This window comes from Pseudochaenichthys georgianus, chromosome 3, assembly GCF_902827115.2.
Source record: "Pseudochaenichthys georgianus chromosome 3, fPseGeo1.2, whole genome shotgun sequence".
NCBI lineage: Eukaryota > Metazoa > Chordata > Actinopteri > Perciformes > Channichthyidae > Pseudochaenichthys > Pseudochaenichthys georgianus.
The window spans coordinates 32,962,471-32,989,248 of record NC_047505.1 but is presented as its reverse complement, the minus strand read 5'-3'; the positions used below and the strand labels follow the sequence as shown (position 1 = coordinate 32,989,248).

Here is a 26,778-nt window from a genome sequence, read left to right as displayed (position 1 = left end):
AGTTGCTCACTACAGAAACAGAAGAACTGTGCAAAGAATGCATCTGAGGAGGGTTTGACATTTTGCGTGTACCTCGTTGTCAAGGCAACAGTGGTGGGAAGAGAAACAGCAGTTTTGGGGGATTCCTGCTGTGCAGAGGACAAGTGTGTCTGCTGAATGTAGCACATTGATCCAGAGGTGCCTTCCCCCTCAGGACATCCCAGTGCAAGAGTTTCATTGATCCTATTGACTACAGCTGCAGAGGACAACGCATTACTGACTGTTCACAATGTGACAAGATCTTGAGACAGGCTGGTCTCAGACGGTTCAGACTCTGAGGAAAATATGCGATGATTTGACAGCATAACTGTGCAAGAGTTTTCCAGAGGGTGGTGTACAACAATAACATTAGTTTTGAGAGGGGAGGCTGATTGTTTATATGATGGTCTGGAATACTGAAAAGATTAAAGTTTAATATTCTTGGTTGACAAACAAGACATCTGATTATTAGGTCACACATAATAATTTAGACATATAAACTAACTATGAGTAAAGGAATGAATGGAGTTCATATCCTAGGGAGGGTTAGTTATGTTGCGAATACTTCGCAGGGTATTTGCTAATGTATTTTGAAGAACAAATAACAAGGACACAAGTCCAATTTTGTTTTGTTTTTAGATTAAATTGTCCGTTACCAAAACTGTTCACCTTATGTTTAGATTTGGACTTTGAGGGTAAGGGAGTATTTAGGCTTATTTTTATACATCTGACATTTTAAAATATGTTGGCTGTTCACCAGATAGACATTGGTTAAGAACTTTTCTGAAGATTGAATATTTGTTCCATTTCTACATATTCCTATTTAAAAAGTAATTTTAGAGTAAAGAGGGCTGATGCTGAAATGGGAAATAATGTGGGGCCTTCAATCACCCAGTAAGGGTGCATATTATTGACGACCAATAGGGAGGAGGGGTCACTCGACCCACCCTGCAGTGGTTTTTAAATCTTACTTGCAGCTTCACAGGAAGCGCACGGCACCAGATTATGAGTTTAGAGGACTAGCGGCACCACCTCCTAATGGACATTCATTTAGTTAGTAATTAACCGACATTTAGAGATGTTAAAAAGTAAAAACATACCTACCATGAGGGATGATTCCTAAGTTCAGCTACAAACCATTGATGAAATTACTTCTGTTTTTAGGTCCTTGATAAAGGAAGGAGTGATTGTTACATGTTCAGGACACCCAGGGTTCCACGCACTGTTAAAGAGGGTAACATTGTTCTTTAAGTGCACCAGAATTGAAGATAAATTAATAGAATGAGTTATGGAATACATAGCAGAGCTTTACAGATCCTGATAATGTTTTGACACAAGATAATAGTGATGTACACAAGTTTCTGAATTACATCTATTAGACGTGTTGATATTGATTAGGTGTTAATGAACTGCAGTAGTAGTACAATAAGGAAGTGACATTTTTTGGCTAACACTTTTCAGGGAATTTGGGAAAACAGAGATATCTTGAACATTATAGTTGTAATTGTGAATTAATAAATGATGGCGCTCCATATATACAGATTTCTATAGACGGAGGATGCTGGCCTGTGCTGGAACATCTCTGCAGGGCACGACACATGGCCAAAAAGACCAACTGACCTTTGACCCTGACAGACAGGGTAACTTGGGAAGGCACTGTCAATGACTGACTCTGAGGTGTACCTGACCAAAACCTGACTTTACAACCTGACAGTGTGAGTGAGTGTATGTCTGCATCTGATCAGTGCAACTGCATGATTTAAAACGATGACTAATCAAGCATGTTTTGGACTAACACATTATTTCTGTGTGATAATAATGTGTGAAATGAGAGGTTTCCTAACATTGCACAAAAGGGGAAACTGTTTCTAACCTACTTGATGTTTTACTCCCACAGGAGGTGGCGGTTTGCAGAATGTGAAACTCAAACTATGACATTTGAAGGTTCTGTTTCTTTTAGGACTGAAAGATGGAGAGAAACACTTACTGGAGTGTTTACTGTGGGAAATGATGGATGTACATTTGGGAAAAACGTTTGGTATTGTCTTATAATCCATTATGACCTGAAGGTTTTCTTCCCATACAGGTTTTTGTTTACACATGAGATAATGTGTAAAAAAGGGGGAGTGTAAACTTTACAATGTACATTTTTCATTTAGGGACTGAAAGGAACCTGCTGCCCAACTCCATTGTTCAATCTGATCATTGATTGACAGTTTTAGAATTGACCTGCTCCATATTTGGGGATAACACACTGTTTGATGAATGTTGACATGTCTCTAATATTGATTGAGTTATAGCAGGTAACACAGATAAAGAATCAGTGGCCAAGGGGCTACCAGAGAGATGGACTTAAGAAGCTGACCTGTGAGTAATGTGTCAACTAATGTGTCAACAGGTATTAAAGTAACTAAGGTTTGAAATGTAGAAAGAACATATTTACAGTTAAAGTTAAAACATAGTAATGTAATGAGATAGAATGTAATTTGGACAACATCATGTAACTTGCCTGGTAAAGAAGTAAAAGCCATAGACTTTATTGTTGAGGTCATTATGGGGATATACATTTAATCTAAATACATAATAGAAAGACATTTGAGGACAGTTTGTTGGAATTCTGTATTCATTTTTTCAGCGGGATAATATCTAAGCACTGACGGGTAGAAGCAGTATCACCAGGAAGCCATTCACTTTGTTAGTATTGTGATTTTGGTTGTTTTTGAATCCATAAGATTAGTGTGTTTCTTTACCAGAAACATTAGCAGTTCAAATCATATTTAGATTTTTAATGGGATCTCAGGGATTTCATTTAAAAATAAATACAGATGCTTGTCAGAAATTCAGAGCTATTGAAATATGTTATTTAGTTTACCTAAAGATGTTGGGGTTCTTATTTAGTTGGCACAGTCCAAGTATTAAGATTCTGAAGCTGCACAATTAATTTAGAAAACCTGTGCACAGACGTCTGTTGTTTTAAGACACCCCACCAACAGGCTCCAAGTTGCCACGCACTGGTGGGTCAAACAGCCGAGGGCCCCAGAGCCCGGAGCGTAGGCTTGAGGGATTTGTATCAGATTTCTCCACACAGGTTGCTGACGCCGAAAGGGGGACCCGAGACGCAGGAGGCTGACTGTCAACCCCAGGCTCTCCGGCCCCGACCGAGTGACCCAGAGGACATCCCATGCCGTCCGCCTACAAGGAAAGGGGGACACGTGGTACCACTGGAGCAGGTGTGTGGAAGCACCAGCACCTACCAGGACCCTCGCTGACACCATCCAGGACCTAGGCCAACTGAACATCAGGCAAACAACCGAAGCCCCCAACCCCCAAGTGTGGACATCGACTCAACTTCCGAGGAGGAGGAGACAACAGGAGAACCAACGGCAGCCCAGGAGATAACAGCCGGCGAGGAGGCACAACAAGGGACCGCTCCCCCAAAGTAGGCGGTACACCACACGCATCACATACACACACCACACAAGAGACACTCACCTACACTGATACACCAAAGAACTTTTACAAGAAAAACGAAGATGAAGAAGAACTCAGGACCTAACCAACACCTCTATTGCTTGGCCTTAACACTTTGTTTTTTCATCATTGTTGGAATAATCATTATCATAGTGGGTGAAAGGGGGAGGCAAATCATTGACCAAAGTAATAATCCAAATTCCCCACAAAATGAAACTACACAAGATATCAATGGCCGTGTTTGCAGCAATTTTGACCTTGTGCGGGTGCTGCTGCATCCCATGTATCCGCTCAATGGTGGACAAAATAATTAGTACCATCATAGCACCTTCTACTCCCCTGGGCCAACAACTCGCCTTGCTATCCTTAGAAAACAACCCAGACATTGAGGAAGGCGAAGAAGAAGCAGCAGCAATGGACACTTTCCCGACAGCACCACCAGTACCACCGTATGGCAGAATGTGGGAAAGAGAGACAGAAGCCTAAAACAGCTGACATAAATGTACATAAACAATAGCGTTGTTTTGTTGCCCCAATCATTAGAATGGGGCAAAAGGGGGATTGAAGGATAAAAATAAGGAAAAAGTAACTGTGAATATAAGATATAGTAAATCCTGTTATAGGAAACGCTAAAAACATTGAGCTGTCTGAGTGGAAAAATAACGTGTTAAAGTTTACTGCTGGCCGGCTACATCCTGTTATCTTCAAGGACGGTATGTGGGGCCCTGAGCCACACCAGGTGCAACTGTCTTGTGAGAAAACCAGTTAAAACAGGTAATTAGGAAAAGGGAGTATGGCCCTGGCCTGACCTTAGCTAAAACTGTGTGTGGCTGGGCAGAAAAGGCAGACTGCAGCACAGAGAGCACCAAAGGTGGGGGCTTCACAGCAAACACTATAAAGAACAAGATATATTCAGAATTCGGCACTCACTTCAACTGGGATCTCACACTGACGAGCCTGTCACGGTGGGAACTCAAGAAGGAGTCCAAAGCGCTTTGTGGTATAGTACGGATTGATATATCTTTGTTGAACTGTGTAATAAAGTGCTTATTTGAAGAAACAATCCATTGGAGTGCAAAGTCTAGTTTTGTACAGCTAACAGAGAATAGTGTCTAGGACACAATTCCTTTCCCCTCAGAACTAAGAAAGGTCATCGGCAGATCCGGACGGCGACCCCGCTCTGGCCATATCCAAACGATCTGAGCGGAGGACGGACCTGGTCCGGTAGACTCCAACAATTTCCATAGGCTGCCACTAAAGGATGAGAAGCTGCTCAAAGTCTAGTCTGGATGCCTGGTTCAATACAAAACATTGGATTTGAAGCCAGGATCTGTTCCCACAATATTCGATTTCTCAACGTATGCAGTCGGGAACACCGACCGTCCCAGCACGTCGGCCGCGCAAGACAATGACAGTGTCAACAAACGTGAAGTTCGAGCCACCAAACGAGTTGCTTCAGCTGCCGAGAGAGAGGTAAATATTGCAGCACTACCAGATTACTAGCTCACACATGTATTTACTGACACAGTGTGACCTTATTAATTAACGCAATCGCGTCCAAACTAAATGGTAGCTATTATTATGACGTACAATAGAGAATTGAGGGTGTTCTATAGCTCAACTAATTAAACTGGCATACACACGCTCATCTGTCGAAAACAGCCCTAAAAAGGCTAGTATTGCTATTGATGGATGGTATTGCAGGACCCAGAGCGCACGGAGCACAGAGCGGACAGCAGATAACGGAATTGCAGTTGTATTGCTTATAGATTATCAGAACATTTCAAAGGAGACACAGCCCCATTGGATATTAACCTATGGATTAACTACATCATCGTTTTTATCGTTGTAATGCCATTGAAGACCAGTTTAGACCAGACAATGAGGAAGGTAAGCCGTTAGCCTGGCGTATGTTAGTACCTAGCGCCACTTGTTTTGATGTACGTTTTTGTGGATAACCTCGCGAGTTTGTATCTTTCAGTGTTGAGGTGGGCACCGTTAGATTCTGTGTCTCCTTGCGATCATAAACGATGTGTTGGATGTGCGGCTAGGATAAGTAATAAGGGAGCTAGGAGTGATTTTCGGTGCAGTAATAGGTTAGCATTTTCGCTCGGGGCTAATTCAGAGGCTCACTGTTAGCATTGTGTTTTTTTAATTTTTTTATTCCGGATCGTATGCCACTCTATTCGACCGAATCGGTTCATAAGCATAGGCCATGGGATGCCTGGTAACTGTAGATGCTTCCACATCAATGTCATCTCCCGACGAATAGTCAAATTCATCGTTCAAAACGTGGATCTCATTGCAAAATTCCTCCATCGCTGCCATATCTGCTACGTTGTGTTGACTTCTGGTGGAGTGAAAACACAGCCAGTGACGTCACCATTTGGGACTCCCCTAATGGCGGCGGCCTGGTCCCGGAATTCCCCACCCGGCCGGCGGATAATTAATTTTCTTTTGGCGAGTAATATCATATACAATAAATATTACGATCAATATCCATTGTAAAATGAATAAACTACCGGAATATTATAACTGTAATTGGTGTTTCCTTTCCCCTTTAAAAAGGAGACTAAATTGAGTCTCTGAGATTGTTTCAAATTGGTACTTTAATTAATAAAAAGCATGGTAATGTTACAAACAGGATATTGTCCGACAGAAATACAGCTGTGTATCTGGCTCTCGCTAGCGGAGAAAGAGGCCGAACCCCTCAGGTCCCGCTGTTTATATATCCTCTGCTGGCTCCTCCCTGCGGGCCGGCTCTCCACGTTTTAATGTCCGTTTGTTATGCATATCAGAGGATACAGACATTGTACATTCAATATATCTAAACATGCCTTTTCTCCTCCTTAACTCTTTCATGACTTTTCATTTAATACATTCTAAACGCTGTAATCAATACTCCAAAAATACAGGAAATACTTCACAGCAGTTTGGTTTCCGGTCGTTCCGAATGTTGTCACATGCTACCCACATCTGTAAACAATAACGTACTCAAATGAACTGTTCCTTCATTTAATATTCAACAATAATAATATCTCGACGTCTATAGTTGTAGTGTTGAAATCAGTAGGTTTCGGTGTGCAACATCATATCATCTCGCTGCTAAATTCACCTCTATAGTAAATGGTATATTAGCCTCATGCTAAATGCTAACCGGAGATGAAGGATTTTCAGAATAAAATCTACACCGTCGCTTTTTTCCTTTTGGAATAACGGCAAGGTTAGATTTTTTTCTCAGTAACGTACCTGTTACTAGCGTGTCCACTCCACGCCGACACCCCGGTGAACGAAGATGGACCCTTCTCTCCCTCACACCAGAGGAGTCAGGGACTCGGAGGCTCGGCTATGCGGCTGCGGGTTTAAGATCTCAGGCACAGACTCACACCAGGTCTGCTCGTCCTGCCTCGGGCTGGAACACGCCCGGGAGGCTATCGATAACCCCGGCTCGTGTGGGCATTGTACCCGCTTCACCATTAAGAGCCTCCGCCGACGGTTAGCACGCCAAGCTAGCTTGTCGGGACGGGACCCCCTCATGTCCGCTGATTCGCCGGCCAGCAATCAAGACATGGTGGCGTCCGCCGCAGAGATTGAGCCCCGTGCTGTGTCAGGCTGGGGCTCAACAACAGCGGTAGCCGCTGAACCGGAGCCCCACGGCGTGTCAGGCTGGGACCCGGTGGCGGCAAGAGCGTGTGTCAAGCTGGGGCTCCCAACTGGACCTCACCATGGTTCCACCCGCGGAGGATGTCCAGGAGTTGGACTATATGGAGGACGAAGAGGATACCTCTGAGTTCCTCCTGTCCGACTCGGAAGACATCTTCGTTTCATCGGCTCAGGCTGCAAAGCCGGGAGCGATGTCCGCTCTCCCGGGCGAAAGCACACCAGCTTCGCCCGTCCTAAGTATGGACTTGCAGTCCGTGTGTCAACGCGCTGCGTCCAGGCTGGACATCCCATGGCCTGAAGTGGCCAAGGAGACCTCCAGATATCGCTACGAGGGGAAGAACTTGCCCCAAGCAGCGAGGACGAAGAGGCAGCTCCTTCCAGATGCTGGACGAGGTGTCGGTCTCGTGGAGAGACCACCCTTTTAGCAGCAATGCCCCAATCCAGGGTGCCTCCTCCCTGGACTGTGACGGTATGGAGAGGCTCGGCCCGCTCCGCATGCCGCCCATGGAACCGCTGGTGGCAGCCCACCTCCAACCGAGGCTGGCTTCGACACCGAGCAGGAACCCCATGCTACCGGCAAAGGCAGACCGGTTCCAGTCAGCGATGACCGAACGGGCCTATAAAGCCGCAGCTTTGTCCGCCAGGGCACTCAACGTCTCCTCGCTGCTGACCGCCTACCAGGCGGAGCTCTGTGAAGACTTGTCGTGCAAACCTGAGCCTGCCGTGTGGGACGAGATCTCAGCGATCACGGACATTTGCCTCTGTGTGCAGCGCTGTGCAGTCCAAGCCACGGGCAAAGCACTGGGAATTATGGTGGTACAGGAGAGAGCCAGATGGCTCAACCTGACGAACCTTCCAAACCGGGAAAAAGAGGATGTTCTGGACATGCCTATTGTTCCTGAGGGCATATTTGGCTCAGCTCTAGCTTCGATGCAGCTGAGATGCGAATCAAAAAGGAAGGGAGGCGAGGCTCTCCAGCTCTGTCTCCCCCGAAGGGTCCAGCCGCCATCTTCAATGGTCCCGCGGCAGGCCTTCACTTAAGCTGCCTCACGTCCTGCCGGTTCAAGATACCGAAGCAGCAGAGAACACAGCCTGTCCCGGGTCCCCAGCCCAGGCACAAGGCGAGGGGGAGCTGGCCAACAAAATCTCCGGTTCCGGCAGCTGCCGCTCAGGCGCAGCCAACCCAGGTTTTCAGCCACCAGGCGAGGAAGAAGGAGCGGGCGGCCTGACAGCCTCCTCTCCTCTCCTCGACGAAGGAGCTGGAAGTTCCCTGTTCCCCAGCTCCAGAGCAAGTTCCGCTGCCTGTTTAAGTCACACAAACACATGTCATCATTGTTGTTTCCTAATAAATCATTTTCCACTGTCGTTTCCAGGCTTGAAGCCAAGGGCGCAGTCAATAATAAAAATGAAAATAAAAACAATAAACAGTCTGTCGTCTGCCCCTCTTTTGAGAGCGGCTATGGCCTCTCTCAAAAGGCGGACAATAGACGGGATTGTGAAGGCACCACCGCCACGCGCATGCGCAGTGTCGGCCGGGGTTGTCAACCTGGGGTACCACCGTATTCAGACACTAGAGGGCCCCATAACACAACAAATAAAGACATTGAGGGCAGACGACAGAGCTGTGACATCTCCGCTCGCTTTGAGAAGCGAAAAGTGGAGGATGCTCACAGATTCTGCTTGGGTTTTCAAGACAGTAACACGGGGCTACAGGCTCCAATTCGCTGTCACCCCCCCTCACTTCTCGGGCATTCTGTATTCACAGGCCCGGGGAGAGTTGGCCCATATTCTGGAGCAAGAGATTTTCTCGCTACTAGAAAAGAAGGTATATTGATAATACCCGCCGAACAGAGTCAGAGCGGCTTTTATTCCAAGTATTTCCTCGTTCCCAAACGGGGAGGGAACGGAATTCGGCCTATACTAGATTTAAGAGCTCTGAACAAATATCTCAAAAGATACAAATTCAGAATGCTCACTCACACATCTCTGTTGCGTCTCGTGCGCCAAAACGACTGGTTCACATCAGTCGACCTGAAAGATGCGTATTTCCACATCCCAGTATATTACCCACACAGGACATATCTGAGGTTCGCCTTTCAGGGTGTCTGTTACGAGTACAGAGTACTTCCCTTCGGTCTGTCTCTCAGCCCGCGAGTGTTTGTACGGTGTACGGAAGCCGCGATAGCCCCGTTAAGAAAACAGGGTATTCGCCTGGCAACTTATCTGGACGATTGGCTCCTTCTCGCACAGTCGGAGCAAGAGGCTATTACGCCGACGAATGTCCTCGTAAAACACCTGCTCGACCTGGGTTTCTTAATAAACACAGAATAGAGCATGTTGTCCCCAGCCCAGACTGTACTCTTCCCCGCGCGTCATGGCGCGCGGAGAGTGATGGTCACTATGAAATGCATAATGGCACTGCGCCACTGGCTACACCTGACTTTTCTATTACGGGGCGTGCCTATGGGTGCTGTCCTATCGCGGAAAGTGGTCACCACAGACGCATGTCTGACGGGCTGGGGGGGTATATATGAAGGTCGACCTGTGAGGGGTCTCTGGAGCAGAGACCTCCAACGGTCACACATAAATTATCTGGAGCTTTTAGCGGTGTTCCTCACCCTGAAACGCTTTCTGCCTTTTCTCAGAGGACATCATGTCCTCATGAGGACAGACAACACAACCACAATATCGTATATAAACCGCCAAGGGGGTTTGCGTTCTCTCCAGTTACATATGGTGGCACGCAAACTGATCTTATGGAGCTGCGGACGTCTCCTCTCTCTGAGAGCGACGCACGTGATGAACCTCGGGGCGAATCTGCTGTCCAGAGGTGCACCACTATATGCAGACTGGACTCTACATCCAATAATTGTGAGTCAGCTGTGGGTGCGTTACGGCCGAGATCTGTTCGCATCAAAAGAAAACGCTCAATGTCAGCTGTTCTTTTCAATGCGCGATTTAAACGCACCATTAGGCGTGGACGCGCTCGCGCACGTTTGGCCTCCGGTCCTTCTGTACGCGTTCCCACCCCTGGCTCTGATACCCCCAACTCTGGCCAGAGTGAGAGAACAACGCCACACACTTATCCTGATAGCTTCGCACTGGCCTGCAATGTACTTTTTTATCATTTCTACAGGACTTAATTGATAAACACAGAGCTTTCTCTACGATCAAAGTGTACCTGGCTGCTATTGCTGCATGCCATGTGGGCTTTGAGGGAGGCTAGCCAACATCCTTTGGTCTGCCGTTTTATGAAAGGGGCTCGCAGGCTCCTCCCTGTTTCCAGGTCACTGGTGCCCTTATGGGACTTGGCAGTGGTTTTAGATGGGCTCACTCAACCTCCATTTGAACCCCTGGAAGAAGCTGACATGAAACACCTGTCACTGAAGACAGTGCTGTTACTGGCTCTGGCATCTGCCAAGCGAGTCAGTGACATTCATGTGCTCTCTGTACATCCTTCATGCACTCAGTTTGCCCCGGGGCAAACGAGAGTGTTGCTGAAGCCCAACCCTGCCTTTATATCTAAGGTGGTTGGCTCATGTACCCCCATTGACATTGTGGCATTTCCTCCACCGCTGTGTTCCTCAGAGGCAGAATTTGCTGTGTCCAGTTTGTGCTTTACGCATCTATATGGACAGGTCAAAAGAATTTCGTTGTAATGACCAACTCTTTATATCCTGGGCTAACCCTCAGAGGGGCAAGCCCGTTACTAGGCAACGGCTCTCCCACTGGATTGTGGAAGCGATTGCTCTGGCTTATACGAGTCAGGGTTTGCAGGCACCAACGGGCCTGCGTGCTCATTCTACTCGTGGACAGGCTACATCCTGGGCTTTGTTCAAGGGTGTTTCCATCCAGGACATTTGTGCAGCAGCGAGCTGGTCCTCGCCGCTCACTTTTGTCCGCTTTTACAGGCTAGATGTCTCTGCTCCAAGTGTGGCCCACGCAGTGCTGGGCCCCGTGTTGAGACAGGGTTCTACCCGTTAAGTTCTGGTTGTTTTGGTGATTTTCGAGATAAGCATGTCTAGCAATACGGGAGTTTCAATATCCCATAGTGAGACATCGAACGGAGTGTTATGAATGAGAACTATAGGTTACTTACGTAACCCCAGAACTCAGAGAAACATGAAGTGAGATGTCTCACCAGACGGACCTTCTTGCTAAGGCGAAGCGAGAAGAGGTGCTTATTTTGAATGACGCTGAGTCGTAGCGCAAGCTACTTAAAGGGTGGGTGGATTCCCTGACGTTGACGTCAAGATCACCAGCCAATCAGGATTGGCGTAATGAGATTGATGCTTCTGTTTGCATACGCGTTGAGGCGCATCCCATAGTGAGACATCTCACTTCATGTTACTCTGAGAACTGGGGTTACGTAAGTAACCTATAGCATCTATTACGTCCATGAGCTAGACATGAATCTAAGATGATAATTGGTTTGTGCAAAAAACAAACTATAATTAGAGGGGCTGTGAGAGAAATTCTGCTCAGCAATGTTGATGGAAGAAATGGAAGCTGGAGTCCGCTTTATATCAAAACACTTAAGTTTAATTGAGAGCCACGTCCGTGAGTGATTTACAAGGTATTCACACAACGTGCATTGAGAAATCCCGAGTCAACACTGAGAAATACACAGAAAACACAGGCAATTCTACCCTGAGAGAATCTAGGAGGAGCCTCTGTTCGCGCCCTTTCTAATCATAATTAAATAAAAGATCTTCAGAGACAAAGAAAGTCTGTTTAAGATCATCTGCGTAGTTGGCCACTTCCCCCACAGGAAGGCAGGACCTTTGACCTGTGCCCTGCTCTAAGTTGCAGGCAGACACTAAAATGCTTCTATACACAGACAACAGGAGAATATTCTCTAACAGGGGCCAATTTGTTGGCAATATAACGATAGTTACGGCTGTAACTACGGTTCTATGAGTCCCGGATGACCGCCAGACCGCCACTGGATATATCCATCGCACGCATGCGCAGTTCGAGTACCTAATAACAACAAAGTCACCTGTGACACACGTGACGACGGCTACATAGACCGGCGTCATTAGCGGATCGGTTCCCAGAATCTTCTCGCGAGCACACAAGAATTCTGAGTGACATGAAACTCTGGCGGTCACCCGGGACTATAGAACCGTAGTTACAGCTGTAACTATCGTTCTATGTCATCCCTAATGACCGCCAGAGGCGGTGCTTTAGCACTGGATGACTTATGCCAACCATGTCATGAAGAATCCAAACACTTGCTTACCTAGCTGGAAGCAACGGAGCTCGGCAACAGGACCACGCCCAAAGGATGGGGAGTGGCGAGATTGACCCGGTAGAACCTGGAGAATGTGCCAGACGATGCCCACAACGCTGCAGCGCAGATAGTCTCCAGGGACACCCCTCTCACGGCAGCCCAAGACGTTGAGATGTCCCTTGTAGAGTGGCATCTCACCCCTGATGGCGGGGGGCGGCCACTGGCCCCATAGGCATGTGAGATGGTATCCAGAACCCAGTAGGACAGCTGCTGCTTGGAGAGAGCACAACCCTTTCTCGTGCCGCCATGGCAAATGAAGAGCTGCTCTGACTGTCGTATACGGGCCGTAGCATCAATATACGCCTCTAGGGCACGCACAGGGCACAGCAACTCAGGCGTGCTGTTCTCCTGTGGGACATTAAAGTGCGCCAGCTGGATAGGCCGATTGGAGTGGGCTAGTGGAAGCAACTTGGGCAGGAACCAACACGTTCTCACTCCCAACCCGTCACATGTTGGCGGTCGGTCAGGGCCCCTCCCCGTCACTCTATTACAGACAGGGTACCCCTTGAGAGTCAGTTTTTAACTATCAGGGAGTCCCATTGACTTGCATAGAGCTCCCTGAACGTTGGTAATAGACGAGTTGGGATCGCGGCAAAATGCTCTCCGCAGATCCATTCTCACACCGTTTATCAACCTTTTTCTTACTCAATATCAAGCCACACTTATTGTTTTTACTTCTTTATTTTGATTGAATAATGTAGGATTTTTGTTGCCGTCAGTTAGGGGGAGAGTAGGGGCTCAGAATACTGAAATCTGTATTGTTTCATTGTTTTTTCCTTCTAATTTTGTATTATTTTCTAAACCACACAGTTATTTACTCAACAATAACACATTATCCTTGTGTTTATTTATTTGTTTGATTAATAAACACAAGTCCGTCAGGAACGAGGGTCGGAGCAGCTCAGAGTAGTTGCTTTAGAGAATTTTACACCCGGAAGTAAGTATTCTCTCCGCTTCACTTGACAAACCCCGTGATAGTCCTCAAGCTCTGTGATTGGATGTTTGAGTGTGCGCCGAGGGTTACGCCGAGCGTCAAACAGCACTTTGAAATGGGATGGAACCACGGCAGACTGTCCAAAACTGGATTTGAACTGGTCCACCCCGTCCCCCCCTCCCCCACCTTGTCCCCAGAACTACACATGCTGGCTATTGTGTGTTTCGCAACCAGTTCGAAACATGTTCTATGGCACGTCTCTGCTGGGAATTGGAGTTTTAAAAGACGTTTTCATATTTCCCATAATAAGAAGTTGCCAGTATTAAACTGTGTACATCCCTGGAGGTTTAGGGGATACGACACACAAATGTAAAATATATCATTAATAAGTGGGTGAAAATTGCTTGTGCCCATAATGGGCAGCATTAATATATACCCACATGCCAGCTAAGGTCAGAAGAGCTTTATTTAACAGCTGGTCTTATGTCTGTGACCCCTCCTGTTGTTCATTGATAAGCCTGAAACATGCACTTGTCAAGGTTCAGAGGCACATTTTGCAGATATGGCAGTAGCCATCGACCATCTTAAGATAAGATATACTTTATTGATCCCAAGTTGGAAACATTTGCGTTACATCAGCATGTGTAACAGTTGTAAATATGCAGTGGTGTTTATTTGTAAATCATTTAGTATATTCACACAAATTCTGTGTTTTATATTGAACAATTCTGTGTTCTTTATTTATTGATTGTTCAATACCTGACAAGGTCGGAGATGATGAGATATGTGTGTATACCTCCACCATTAAACTGTCATATTCTGCACATTTCTTATACTATCTACATACATCGTATAAGAGTATAATACATATATGTATTAGGGTTGCCAGAAACTGAACATGATCAAAATCGATTATTCAGCAGCCCTGGCGAATAATAATCGATTATTCGGACCCCCCCCCCCCCCCCCCCGCAGGAGAACAAAAAAAACTCAGACAAAAGGAATTTCATTGTTTTCTTTACTAGAACATGTTTAACAGTACAAACAACAAACAAGCATGTCATCACAACGACATGGCCTTGAAGTGAAGTTGGTAATGGCCAGCTGTGCTGCGTCTTTCTCTGTAACCTCTTTGGCGTGCTTCGCACTCAAATGCGAACGCATTGTTGAGGTTGAGCTGTGATAGACCAACGTCTTTTCGCAGAGCTTGCATTTAACTTCCTTTGGACTTGTAAGTTCGAAGTAGTTCCACAAGGAGGAACTCTTTTTACCTGCCGCTTTGTTCATCTTTAGTCGCACGTGTGAGGGAGAGGGGGGGTGGGGGTGGGAGCGGGGTCGGTGTGTAGCGTGCTGCAGCAGCAGTCTGCTCTGCATGCAGGCTTCCTCCAAGTTTACAGTAAAACAAACTGGTGGTGTGACCAATGGCCATTTACAATTATTAATACTATTACTATTATTAGCATATATATATTTATATTAGTGCTGTCAAAATTATCGCGTTAACGGCGGTAATTAATTTTTTGAATTAATTGCGTTAAAATATTTACCGCATTTAACGCATGTGCAGAATGGCCCGCCCCATACCTGCCACCAGCGGCAGCGCCAGGGTATGGCTGGGGTAGGCTACACCCATACCAAGAAATGGCTTAGCCCCACCATGAAAATGATGTTAAAGTAAGCAAAATAAAGTCTGCCAACTCGCGCGGAGTAAATTGCACAGACAGCAGTTAGTAAGATTGATTTCAGTAGCCACGGTTTTGAAAACTTTTGTCACGTAGTGATCGTCTTCTCAATAGAACATCTTTGATAACGGCGTGGTGTTGTTGCAGGAAGTCCCGACGGAGAATACTTTTGCTGTAGTACAGGGGTGCACATAACTAACTGGTACGCAGGTTATGTGCTTAATCTGAAATGCGTACCGTCACTTGTGTCACAAAGCGCATTTGCGTACCGACGTACTTGTGAAGCTTTTCCAGAAGGCGGTTCGATCACCGGACGACAGAGTCGGTCTCCGTGTGCACAGACAGGGCTGCTGTTAACGTCGGTCTGTACAACGGAATTGTGCCAAAACTACGCCAACCGGCTGCGGAGGGAGACTCCCCCCTTCACTGGAGAACTGCGCTAAAACAGTTGATCACAACGTTCATAGTAGGCTTGTTTGAGACAAGCAAGACCTGCGCAGACCTGCGCAGACCTGCGCAGTTGCGATCAACGTCTTGCTAGTGCGTTGCATGATGGTTAGTAATTTTGTCCGACTTGCTCTGGAGGCTCGCCCACATGAGACTTTGAAATCTAGAGGGACAAAGACGCCTGCAGCCTTGAGAGCGAGGCGAGGCGAGTTGGCGCAGTTGCTCTCCACGAGCTGCGGAAGCGAAATGCTTGATGGGAAACGGCTCGCTGGTATCTCGAGCTGAGCGCTCATTGGTGGTTTTTACCCCGTGCTGCTGATGAAACTCTCCAATTGGCTGGCAAAAGTTTGTTGTTGTTTTGTGTCAGTTTTACGTCGCCACATCCATTCCCATTTTTCATCATTGTTCCACAATGTTTATCATCATGAAATTAATATCTTGATAGTGATATCCAACAGAGCTTCATTTAGCATGAAATAATTGGTAGCTTATTATTGCACGAAGAAGCTTATTGCACTGTATATATATATACAGTGCAATAAGCTTCTTAGTGCAATAATAAGCTACAGGGACGTTAATCTAACGTCAGTAATATTAACATTTACATTACAAGATTTACATCATACAGCCCATGTAGTATAATATTTTACAAATGATGAATTACAGCAAACATGTGCAATATTTCATTTCATTTCAAACCTTTATTTAACCAGATTGGTCCCATTGAGATCATAGATCTATTTTTCAAGGGAGACCTGCAATATATCCATTATTACAGCTCTGTGGGCTGGCAGTAAGGCGAAATGGTCCGTTGTTATTGTGCATCCATGGGTAAAGATAAACGCATGTAGTGCTGAACACGTAACATGAACGTGCCGGGCGGTGCGGTCCCGTGGGTTAGATGCGCGTTCATAATGCAGAGGGAAATAACTCTCAGAATAACGTTATTAGCACATTTTTACAACTTGAGGAACGAATGTTTTTAATAAGGGCTATACAAGTGTTCATACTGGGTTGTTTATTTAGTTTAAAAAAAATTATCCAACGAGTTACAGACCACTCTTTCCCAATGTAAGGCAAATGTCAGCCTTATGAACGGAGGTACCGTGGGACTTGCCCTTCCCATGTACGGGAGTCCGCTCAATGGAAATGCGATGTCAAGTTCCGATGTCAAGTTCCTGTCAGCGGCTAGACATATGTTACCAGTGTTTACCAGTGTTGCCAGGGGCATGATAACATCCTCCACTGGAGGTTGGGTGTTGCTGCTGTGAATAAGGCCGACTATGGGTGCCGATGGGCGGACGGTAAAGCACCGCAAAGTAGACCCCCTTTAAGTGTAAGGCAAATGTCAGCCTTATGAACGGAGGTACCGTGGGACTTGCCCTTCCCATGTACGGGAGTCCGCTCAATGGAAATGCGATGTCAAGTTCCGATGTCAAGTTCCTGTCAGCGGCTAGACATATGTTACCAGTGTTTACCAGTGTTGCCAGGGGCATGATAACATCCTCCACTGGAGGTTGGGTGTTGCTGCTGTGAATAAGGCCGACTATGGGTGCTGATGGGCGGACGGTAAAGCACCGCAAAGTATACCCCCTTTAAGTGTAGCCAGGGGCACGAGAAACATCCTCCACTGGAGGTTGGGTGTTGCTGCTGTGAATAAGGCCGACTATGGGTGCTGATGGGCGGACGGTAAAGCACCGCAAAGTAGACCCCCTTTAAGTGTAGCCAGGGGCACGAGCAAAATCCTCCATGGAGGTTGGGTGCTGCTGCTGTGAGGAAGGCCGACTATGGGTGCCGATGGGCGGACGGTAAAGCACCGCAAAGTAGACCCCCTTTAAGTGTAGCCAGGGGCACGAGAAACATCCTCCATGGAGGTTGGGTGCTGCTGCTGTGAGGAAGGCCGACTATGGGTGCTGATGGGCGGACGGTAAAGCACCGCAAAGTAGACCCCCCTTTAAGATTCCCAGGGGCACGAGATTCTTGAGGGTGTGATCATCTTGGTTTAGTCCGTGGGGGAGTGCTTAAGTTCGGGGGCCCGGGGACCCAAGGTGCTCGAGGTTCTGGAGGTACATGGGAGGGATCCTGGAGCTCCTTAGTCCGTGTTTTGGGGGTCTTGGAGCGGCCACAGAGAGGTGCTTTTCCCCGGGGTATGTCATGGAAGTCTGAAATAACCTGTTTGCTCATGTCAGGGAGAGATGCTGGGGCTGCTGCGTCCGTGTTTTGGGGGTCTTGGAGCGGCCCCGAAGAGGTGGCTTTGTCGGTGTACGTAATGTAAGTGTGAACTAGCCTGTTTTCTCAGGGCAGGGAGGGATCCTGGAGCTCCTTAGTCCGTGTTTTGGGGGTCTTGGAGCGGCCACAGAGAGGTGCTTTTCCCCGGGGTATGTCATGGAAGTTTGAAATAACCTGTTTGCTCATGTCAGGGAGAGATGCTGGGGCTGCTGCGTCCTTGTTTTGGGGGTCTTGGAGCGGCCCCGAAGAGGTGGCTTTGTCGGTGTACCTAATGGGTAAGAAAGCCAGTCTACACAGGTCGTGAAATGTGATTGAAATGTACAGAGTGCTGTACATTTCAATCACTTTGAATGGGAGTGGTGAGGTGTGGATGAAATGGCCATATCTCCCTTAAATTCACATCAAACTCACCCATCTTTCACACACTAATTCATGGGTAACAGAGCCATGTACACCATGCATTTAAAGTAATGTTAGCCAGCTTTCAGACACTAATTCGTGGGGAAGAAAGTCACCCTGGTCGGGTCGGGAAATGTGATTGAAATGTACAGAGTGCTGTACATTTCAATCACTTTGAATGGGAGTCGTGAGGTGTGGATGAAATGGCCATATCTCCCTTAAATTCACATCAAACTCACCCATCTTTCACACACTAATTCATGGGTAACAGAGCCATGTGCACCATGCATTTAAAGTAATGTTAGCCAGCTTTCAGACACTAATTCGTGGGGAAGAAAGTCACCCTGGTCGGGTCGGGAAATGTGATTGAAATGTACAGAGTGCTGTACATTTCAATCACTTTGAATGGGAGTCGTGAGGTGTGGATGAAATGGCCATATCTTCCTTAAATTCACATCAAACTCACCCAGCTTTCACACACTATTTCATGGGTAACAGAGCCATGTGCACCATGTATTTAAAGTAATGTTAGCCAGCTTTCAGACACTAATTCGTGGGTAATAAAGGCCTGTACATCTCCCTGTTTGAAAGGGCCATATCTCCCTTAAATTCACAGCAGATTTACCCATCTTTCACACACTATTTCATGGGTAATAAAGCCATGTGCACACTGTATTTAAAGGGCTGCAGGAACACTTTACCCGCCTTTTAAACACCTTTTCCTGGGTAAACAATCCATGTATTTCCGCCTGCTTTCCATCAGCACCCGCCAGTCATTTCAAACGGTTTCAAATCGTTTTCTCACTTTTAAAAACAGCTTTCTGCCCTGTAAATGATTTCTAATCATTATTACCGTCATGGAGGAGCTGCAGGGACACTTTACCCGCCTTTTAAACACCTTTTCCTGGGTAAACAATCCATGTATTTCCGCCTGCTTTCCATCAGCACCCGCCAGTCATTTCAAACGGTTTCAAATCGTTTTCTCACTTTTAAAAACAGCTTTCTGCCCTGTAAATGATTTCTAATCATTATTACCGTCATGGAGGAGCTGCAGGGACACTTTACCCGCCTTTTAAACACCTTTTCCTGGGTAAACAATCCATGTATTTCCGCCTGCTTTCCATCAGCACCCGCCAGTCATTTCAAACGGTTTCAAATCGTTTTCTCACTTTTAAAAACAGCTTTCTGCCCTGTAAATGATTTCTAATCATTATTACCGTCATGGAGGAGCTGCAGGGACACTTTACCCGCCTTTTAAACACCTTTTCCTGGGTAAACAATCCATGTATTTCCGCCTGCTTTCCATCAGCACCCGCCAGTCATTTCAAACGGTTTCAAATCGTTTTCTCACTTTTAAAAACAGCTTTCTGCCCTGTAAATGATTTCTAATCATTATTACCGTCATGGAGGAGCTGCAGGGACACTTTACCCGCCTTTTAAACACCTTTTCCTGGGTAAACAATCCATTTATTTCCGCCTGCTTTCCATCAGCACCCGCCAGTCATTTCAAACGGTTTCAAATCGTTTTTTTCACTTTTAAAAACAGCTTTCTGCCCTGTAAATGATTTCTAATCATTATTACCGTCATGGAGGAGCTGCAGGAACACTTTACCCGCCTTCTAAACACCTATTCCTGGCTAAAACAATCAATGTATTTCCGCCAGGGTCACAGCCTGCTGCTGCTGCTGCTGCGGCGGCTGCTGCTGCTGCTCTCCCTCCCTAAATTCACATCAAAGTCACCCAGCTTTCACACACTATTTCATGGGTAATAAAGCCATGTGCACACTGTATTTAAAGTAATGTTAGCCAGCTTTCAGACACTAATTCCTGGGGAAGAAAGTCACCCTGGACGGGTCATCAAATGTGATTGAAATGGACAGATTCCTGTACATTTCAATCACTTTTAATGGGAGTCGTGAGGTGTGGATGAAATGGCCATATCTTCCTTAAATTCACATCAAAGTCACCCAGCTTTCACACACTATTTCATGGGTAATAAAGCCATGTGCACACTGTATTTAAAGTAATGTTAGCCAGCTTTCAGACACTAATTCCTGGGGAAGAAAGTCACCCTGGACGGGTCATCAAATGTGATTGAAATGGACAGATTCCTGTACATTTCAATCACTTTTAATGGGAGTCGTGAGGTGTGGATGAAATGGCCATATCTTCCTTAAATTCACATCAAAGTCACCCAGCTTTCACACACTATTTCATGGGTAATAAAGCCATGTGCACACTGTATTTAAAGTAATGTTAGCCAGCTTTCAGACACTAATTCCTGGGGAAGAAAGTCACCCTGGACGGGTCATCAAATGTGATTGAAATGGACAGATTCCTGTACATTTCAATCACTTTTAATGGGAGTCGGTGTGGATGGCCTGTTGAATCCGATTTTGAGCACTCTTTTCCCCGCATAAACTAGTTTAAATCACCGTTAAACACTTATTCTGTTGATGTCTATATAACCGACTTCCCGCTATGCATTAAGTCGGTTATATGGACCCTGTACACTAGGCATACCGCGGCCGGTAGTAAATGTCCAACCATTGTACCCTCTGGTCCCTAGGGTATGTAAGTCAATGGGAAAAAGTGTTTCCGGGCCCAGCAACCTAAAGGAAGTGTAGTACCGCCGTTTGGCCACAACGAATATTCTCATCAGACTTCGGTGCATTTCCTGGGGGCTTGGGCCTTACCCGAACACCAGTGGGAGAAGAGCTTCCATTTGCACTCGTACTGTGCTCGAGTGGATGGTGCTCTGGCATTCAGGATAGTTTCCCTGACGGATGCCATGAAAACGCTCAACAGTGGGTTTGGCCCCTCAGAGGCCAGGCCCAGAGCTGAAGGCGGTGAGGGTCGGGATGCCAGATCTGACCCCTGAGCTGTGACAGAAGGTCCTTCCTGTCGGGGATACGCCATGGTGGGCTGCTGCAGAGACTGCTCAGCAGTGGGAACCAAACTCTCCCCGCCCAGCGGGGGGCGACCAGAAAGAGCCTGTGCCCCTGAGTAAGAACCCTGTGATGTGTCTGCAATATCAGAGGCAGTGGCGGGAAGGCATACAGGAGAATGTTCTGGCCAGTCGTGCGCCAGCGCGTCCTGCCCCATCGGGCTGGTCACCTCCGTCCAGGAGAACCAGAGGGGGCAGTGCCTTGATTCTTCCGAGGCGAAGAGGTCCACCTCGGCCCTGCCAAAAAGGCTCCAAATTGACTGCACCACCTCTGGATGAAGCCTCCACTCCCCCGGTGGAGGTTTGTGACGAGAGAGGAAATCCGCAACCTGATTTCGGTCTCCTGGTAAAAAGGCTGCCCGCAGACTGGTCAGGCGGGGAGACGCCCAAGACAAGAGGTTCTGTGAAAGCCGGAGCAACTGAACGGACCTGGTGCCCCCTTGGTGGTTGATATGGGCAACGGCGGACATGTTGTCCGAACAAACAAGCACATGCCTGCCCGCCAGTTGGGGTAAAAAGTGCTTGAGTGCAATCAGCACAGCCCGAAGCTCTCGCACATTGATATGGTGCGCACCCTCCTGGGCGGACCACTGACCCTGAGCAGTTCTGCCCAGCCACACTGCACCCCACCCTGAGAGACATGCATCCACGGTGACAGTCTCCCGGCGCGATGGGATGGCGCCCATGGGCGCACCCATCAGAAGATAGGCCCTGTCCCCCCAGCGTGACAGAGAGTAGAGGCACCACTGTGACACTTGGCATCCAAGTGGAGGCTGTTCAGTCACATCTGCATGGGGCACAAAGACAGCAGGCCTAAGGGCACAATGGCTGAGGCAGCCGTCAGTGTGCCCAGGAGCCGGAGGAACTGGATGTAAGGCACCCTCTTGCACAGCCTGAAGATGGGAAGAAGGTGGGAAATGTTGTCCACATGACGAGGTGTCAGGTAGGCCCTCATGGCGACCGAATCTAGGACCATCCCCAGGTAAGTGACGTGTTGGGCAGGGTCCAGACAACTCTTCTCAGAGTTCACTCTCAGGCCCAACCGGGCTACGTGAGACAAGAGGTGCGCCGTATTCCGGACCACTTGAGGCCGGGATTGTGCGCAGACCAGCCAGTCGTCTAGATACAGCAGGGCCTTCACGCCCTGCGCCTGCAAGGGTGCGAGAGCTGCCGCCACGACCCTGGTGAACACCCTTTGAGAGAGGGAGAGACCAAAGGGAAGCACCAGGAACTGATAGTGTTGGCCCCGAAAAGGCGAACCTCAGGAACTTCCGGTGATGGGATACAATTGGCACGTGGAAGTAGGCGTCCCTCAAGTCCACGGTTGCGAACCACTCCCCCTGTGGGACAACACGAAGGGTGTCTGCTGTGGTTAGCATATGAAAGGGCAGCACCTTCAGGAATCTGTTGAGTCCTCTGCGGTCTAAGACTGGACGGAATCCGCCGACTTTCTTGGTCACAAGAAAGTACGCCGAGTAGAACCCCCCGGGCTGAAGCAGAGGGTCTACTGGCTCGATTGCGCCCTTGGCCAAAAGGACGGATAACTCTTGGGCCAGAGCTAAGGCCTTTGCCGGGTCGCTGACAACTGTCATTCTGACCCGGCCGAAGGCTAGGGGCCGGCGTCGGAAGTGCAATTCGTATCCCCGGCTTAGGGTGGAAACTACCCAGGGGTCGGAAGTACAGGCAGCCCAGTAGCTGAGCTGCTGCTGGGAAAAGCAGCCGACGACCGGCCCCGGGGCTTCAGGGCCTCGCCCCCGGCCTCTGGAGCCCCTTGGGGGGCGCCGGTAAGGCGCTGAGGTACGAGGCTGCCTAGAAGGCCGGAGTTCGGGGGCCCAGAAAAGGAGTCTCAGCCGGAACCTGCCGCAGAGAGGTGGAGACGGCCAGCATTAAATGGGAGAGGGAGTTCCCGATACGACCCATGCGTGCCGCTGCGTCCTAGGCCTTACAGAGCAGTTCGTCAGTGACCCTGCACTGAGGCCGAGGGCACCTGGCATCAGGCCTTAGAGCCTCATCAGGAGCCAGAATCAGGGAGGCTCAATGGGTGACATGCGACCCAGCCCCACCCTTGCCGGATCTTGCATGGCAGCCAAGATCCGGGCATCAGAGCCAGAGTGTGAGAGGGCGTTGGAGTCTCTCCAGCATGCATGGAGCTCCCTCAGGTACTCCTCTGAAGGAGGAACAGTGAGGGGGACAGTGGCAGGGTTATGCCTGAAGAAGGCGCTAGCCTGACCCGGGTCGGCCTGCGGAACCGGAAGCTGTAAGTGTGCCAGGGCCGCACGAATAATGGCCGCCATGGAGACGTCCTCCGCACCCTGCAGAGAACCCTGAGCAGAGGAGTGGGAAGCCTCCTCGGGAGTGAGCGGGGCCTCGTCCTCCACCTCTTCATTGAAGAGGTTAGCCGAAGCCGCTAGTGACATGACATCGTCATGTGGATGTGCGGCAACTGAAGGAGGGGCGGGCAGCAAGCTAGTAGCCCCTAGACCGGCCCCTGGCTGAAAGGCCAAGAGGAGCGTCTTCATCATGCTCATGTCGGCAGCTTGATCCACCTTAGAGGACAGCCTGTTTCTAGACCTCCTATTGGGAGGTGACCCCATAGCCATCGTTCCCTCGCATCGCTGGGAACGGCTAAACTGCTCTGGAGGAAGATGTGACGAGGAGTGGTGTCCGTTGGCTGCTTCCAAATGCTCCACCTCTACAACTCTTGCCACTCTGAGCGCCCGAGCCATACAGCTACAGTTCATGCAGGTGTTCTGCGTGAGACCCTCCCTCAAATGCTCGAGACCAAGGCAAGAGGGGCAGCAGTCATGGCCGCCCTCGGGCTCAGGAGGAGCTATACAGGTGCTACATGAATGAGCCATTATGTTGGTGGCCACCGGGAGCGGGTGCGAGGACACAGCCTTCACCAGCTACCTGCTGAACAGGAAGAGTAGAGCAATGCTCCTACTCGCCAAACACGACAAGGGATGTAAATGTCCTACACCCACGTTGCCAGCAAACAGAGCGGGAGCGAGAATATATATATACTTTTTTTTTTATAATATATATAAAAATGAAATAAAGAAGCTCAACAGGACAGGTTAGGCTGAGCCACGCTACTGCTAACTAATTAAACAAGGAAACACAGCTAAAGCTGGAAACTCAAAATGCTAATGATAGCTTGGCACAACACCACGGTCAGCAGAAGTACAATATAGCACAGCAAGGGCAACTCCTGGGAGAAGGAGCGGAAACACTGCCATCACCGACCAAGCTGACAACAACCTGTCCGTCGAAGTTTTCCGCATAGCCGGCCACAGCTCCTGGGGGACGGGTAGCCCGTAGCTCCGACTGGAATAGTCGCGAAACTGCACGCAGCCGGCTGTATGCGGGGAAATCCTTAGATCTAACGTTCCAACGAACACTTGTAGGTTACAAAAATGCAACCACGGTACTCTCACGAAGCGAGAAGATGAAAAGGAACCGATCCGCTAATGACGTCGGCCTATGTAGCCGTCGTCACGTGGGTCACAGGTGACTTTGTTGTTATTAGGTACTCAAACTGCGCATTGATGGATATCCAGTGCTAAAGCACCGCCTCCGGCGGTCAGTAGGGACGAAAATAGAACTCACAACGAAAGGCCTTAGCTCAGTTGTTTCTCTCACAAAAAAAATAAATGAAGCAGTGTGTCAGAAAAATAAACATCTTTCTAACTTGATTAGCAGAATAAGATCTTACAGCTGCAATTCATATCCAAAGAAGCAGTTTATACGTAAATGTTGAGCTTGAGAAAACATATTGAAAGCTTTAAATTAGGACATTAAATCTCAGTGTGGATGTAGCTTTTCAAAAAGCTCTACAAAAAGGATGTGCTGAATATGAAGTTTCATGTTTTTTACCACAGAGGAACAGACTGTTACAGCTGTACTGGCTGTGAGGACATTTTAATTCTGAAATCAAGGAGAACACTTGAGAGCTCAAACTGATGTCAGAGTGAACACTGAATATCTATTGGAAGTTACAGCCATCGAATTGACAAAAAGATTTTATGCAGCAACAAAGTGAGACAGCTCCTGCCAAACCAATTCTGAAGATCTCTTGTTCATTCCTCAATATTTAGCTTTTCCTAAGAGAATAATCAATTTTCAATAAACTGTCAAAGCAAGTTCTGCCCCTAGCAGGGAGTGACTGGGTCCAGGGAGATTTCTTCCTGATAAGATAGACTCCCGGATGTCCTCACTGCTCTCTGACACTGTGCGTCAGCTTTGTCCTCTTATTATCTGAAGAAGAGACTGTTTTATGAATGTCTCAACAATATCTTGGTCATACCAATACAAAGCCGTGGAGAAAGAATGTTAAAGTTCCAAGGCCGCAGGAGACACGGGTGTGAGAGGAGAGGCAATAGCTGTGATGAATATAACTAAACCAAAGATCATATATTACATTCTATATCACTGGCATTAAAATAAAGGCATTGCAAGTGATTTAAGGTTATGTGCATCCCTTGGATACAGCAAAACGATCTGTTTAAAAAATGTTTGTTCAGACTTTCCACGCACATTTCTCAGGCTCAAGGTCTTCTTTTTCCTGTCACACTCCATCACGGAGAGAACACTGTTCCTTTCTAAATATAGAGCAGCTTCTCATACTCTTTTTCTACTCCTTTGTGTCCTCAGCAGCTGTTGCCTCACATGGGGAAAGGATGATGCGGCTGATGAGGATACAATTCCTTGAATAAGTCACACAACAGCTGCATCAGATTCTTATCCTGTTCAGGGCACAACCTCCTTCCTGGCATCTCTCGGAGTCTTTGACAATTTTCAAGGTGTTGTTATACAAAAAGAATGAATACAATGCAAACACTTGCCATTGGATAAAGAATCAAACCATTCAGCTGTCTTGAGGTACTTTATTTCTTGCTAGAAAGTTCAGTCAGTCATACAGTTTGGGTTGCATATTTAAACACAGAGAGAGATTGGAGAAAGGGAGTGGTTGAGCTTGGCGATAATGAAAGGAGCATTCTGGACTTTAGGGAGTTATGGGAGGCAGTATCATTATCAACAGAAGTTGACATAGACGTGTAAATACACTGAACAAAAATATAAACGCAACACTTTTGTTTTTGCTCCCATTTTTCATGAGATGAACTCAAAGATCTAAAACATTTTCTATATACACTCAATAACCATTTCTCTCAAATATTGTTCACAAATCTGAACACATCTGTGATAGTGAGCACTTCTCCTTGGCCACAATAAAAGGCCACTCTGAAACGTGCATTTTTGCTTTATTGGGGGGGCCTGCCCATACCATAACCCAGTGGCGAGCCGTGACTTTTATACCTAGGCCCTCTGACCCCTCTTCCCTCGAGAAAAAAAAGAAGAGATATAACGTCACAGCGTATACTTCAGCGGAATATCAAAACAGCGGCCCGGGGTGCAAAACCCATCAATGACAGCGACCCTCTGCCACACAAAACAACACCATTTATATAAACACCTATCATGACAGGTTACCCACAGCCAAGTAACAATTACAAATGAATTAAGTCGACACGGCGGCCCACATTGAAAATGACTTAGGCCTACCTTTGATGATAAATCACTTAAACACAAAGTCCATCCTCCTGTCCTTTTGGATGAAGCACTTGCGGGTCATTCAGCTGATCCTTTGCCACTCCAGTTTATCATTGTAACTCAATCTTGAAAATGACTC

The 26,778-nt window shown here is 47.5% G+C and overlaps 1 long non-coding RNA gene across 1 annotated transcript; it reads left to right on the top strand.

The window, feature by feature from the left end:
- Positions 1 to 2,523: 2,523 nt before the first annotated feature.
- Positions 2,524 to 25,954, top strand: LOC117461841 (uncharacterized). Its single transcript, XR_004553757.2, has 2 exons — positions 2,524 to 4,962; positions 25,740 to 25,954. It is a non-coding gene; the product is annotated as an uncharacterized lncRNA (long non-coding RNA).
- The last annotated feature ends 824 nt before the right edge of the window (positions 25,955 to 26,778 follow it).